Source organism: Babylonia areolata, chromosome 5 (genome assembly GCF_041734735.1).
Source record: "Babylonia areolata isolate BAREFJ2019XMU chromosome 5, ASM4173473v1, whole genome shotgun sequence".
Lineage (NCBI taxonomy): Eukaryota > Metazoa > Mollusca > Gastropoda > Neogastropoda > Buccinidae > Babylonia > Babylonia areolata.
Genome location: NC_134880.1, coordinates 18,477,353 through 18,479,852, shown reverse-complemented (window position 1 = coordinate 18,479,852; position 2,500 = coordinate 18,477,353). Strand labels below are relative to the sequence as shown.

General features: G+C 39.2%; 1 protein-coding gene across 1 annotated transcript in view; it reads left to right on the top strand.

Annotated features, from left to right (window-relative positions):
* The window catches only part of LOC143282406 (opioid-binding protein/cell adhesion molecule homolog), a 279,886-nt gene that overhangs the window by 247,195 nt on the left and 30,191 nt on the right, over positions 1-2,500 (top strand). The gene's annotated exons all lie outside the window — the stretch shown is intronic.

Genomic DNA, 2,500 nt, shown 5'->3' with positions numbered 1-2,500 from the left:
CTTTAAATTCGGCCAGATGATCTTATTCTAACGCATGCACGCGCATGCATGTGCGTTTTGCTCAGTGGCATCTAAATGACATGGCACGTGAAGATGGTAGTGATAGTATAAAATGCATGTAATTATGATTTTTTTTAATTAGTCCAAATTCTGCACCGTATTTATGTAATGAGTGTTAAATAGTGATATAGGGCAGGAAAGATGAACTCAGATTTCTAGTCCCGTTACACATAAAATTATGAAAGGGAATGTCCTCATTTTCTGGAGTAATCATAAACAGGGAATACCAAGCTTTTCTTGGTTAACTATCAACAAGGAATGTCCCTCTTTTAAGGAGTTATTATCAACACGATAATTCTTATTCTTTTGTTGGGTAATCAGGAAGAGGGAGTATTATCCTTTTCAGGTGTAATTATCAACACAGTGTGCTATCTTATTATTTTTCTGGGATAATTATCAACAGAGAATGCCATGCTTTTCAGGTGCGGTAACCAACAGTGACTGTTATCCTTTTTGTGGGGGTAATCATCAACAGGGAATGCTGTCCTTGTCTGTGATAATTAGGAACGGTGAATGTTATCGTGTTCTGGGGTAACTATCAACAGCGGTTGTTTTCCTTTTCAGATGTAATCAGCAACATGCACCTTCATCTCTTTGTGGGGTAATCATTAACATGAAATGTTATCATTTTCTCGGTAATTGTCATCAGGAAATTCCTCCTTTTCAAAACATAATTCCATTATTTTCTTATCAATAGGGTATTTCTTCCTTTTCATGGGGGGGTTATCAACATAGACTGTTCTCCTTTTTGTGGGGGTAATATTATTAACAGGCAATGTTATCCTTTCTGTAGGGTAATCATCAGCAGGGAATGTTTTCCTTTACTTGGGTAATATTATCAACAAGAATTCAAGGTACCAACAGGAAATACAGTTTTTGTCTTTTCTAGGGAAATTATCAACAGGGAATCTAGAATAATCATCCCCAGGGAACGCCCTCTTTCTCTGGGTGTGTGTGTGTGTGTGTGTGTGTGTGTGTGTGTGGGGGGGTAATCATCAGGAGAGAGTGTTCATTTTCTGGGGCGAATTATCAGCAGGGGAGTTGGTTGTAATTATCACCGGGGACTGCCGCAACCTGCCTTTTTCTGTGGCCGTTATCACACGACGTGTTCTTGTAAACTGTGTTAAGAAGGGAATATCTTTGAGAAAAACTGTCAGATCCACCCACGCCCTCACCTTTTTCTGTGGCAATTATTACACGAAGTGTTCTTGTAAACTGTGTTTGAAAGGGAATATTCATGAGAAAAACTGTCGTAGCCCCCCTTTTAGCGGCAATTATCACACGACGAGTTCTTGTAACTGTGTTTAAAGGTTATATGTATGTTTACAAGGGAATATCTATGAGAAAATCTGTCGCAACCCCTACCCCCTCCCCACCCCACCACCATATTCCCCTTTTTTGTCTTTTCGTTTTTCTGTGGCATTTATCACACGACGAGTTCTTGTAACTGTGTTTGAAGGTAATATTAATGTATGAGAAAATCTGTCGCAACCCCCTCACCCCCCACCCACCTCACCCCATCCCCACTCCCCCCTTTTTTTGTTTTTCTGTGGCAATTATCACACGACGAGTTCTTGTAAACTGTGTTTAAAGGGAATATCTATGAGAAAAACTGTCGCTATCAGCCTTTTTCTGCGGCAATTATCAATTGTTTTTCTGTGGCAATTATCACACGACGAGTTCTTGTAAACTGTGTTTAAAAGGGAATATTTATGAAAAAAACAAACAAAAAACAAAAAAAAACAACTGTCACATCCACCCACGCCCCCGCCTTTTTCTGTGGCAATTATCACACGACGAATTCTTGTAAACTGTGTTTAAAGGGAATATCTATGAGAAAAACTGTCGCTATCCGCCTTTTTCTGCGGCAATTATCATGTTCTTGTAAACTGTATTTAAAAGGGAATATTCATGAGAAAAACTGTCGCAACTCCCCTTTTTTGCGGCAATTATCACACGACGAGTTCTTGTGAACTGTGTTTAAAGGGAATATGTATGAGAAAATCTGTTGCAACACCCCCCACCACCCCCACCACCACTCAGCCCACCCCACCCCATTCCCCACTTTTTTTGTTTTTCTGTGGCAATTATCACACGACGAGTTCTTGTAAACTGTGTTTAAAAGGGAATATTTATGAGAAAATATGTCGCTATCCGCCTTCTTCTGTGGTAATTATCATACAACGTGTTCTTGTAAACTGTGTTTAAAAAGGGAATATTTATGAAAAAAAAAAAAAAAAAAAAACTGTCACATCCACCCACGCCTCTGCCTTTTTTCTGTGGCAATTATCACACGACGAGTCTTGTAAACTGTGTTTAAAAGGCAATATTCATGAGAAAAACTGTCGCTATCCGCCTTTTTCGCAATCCGCCTTTTTTTCTGTGGCAATTATCACACGACGAGTTCTTGTAAACTGTGTTTAAAAGGGAATATTCATGA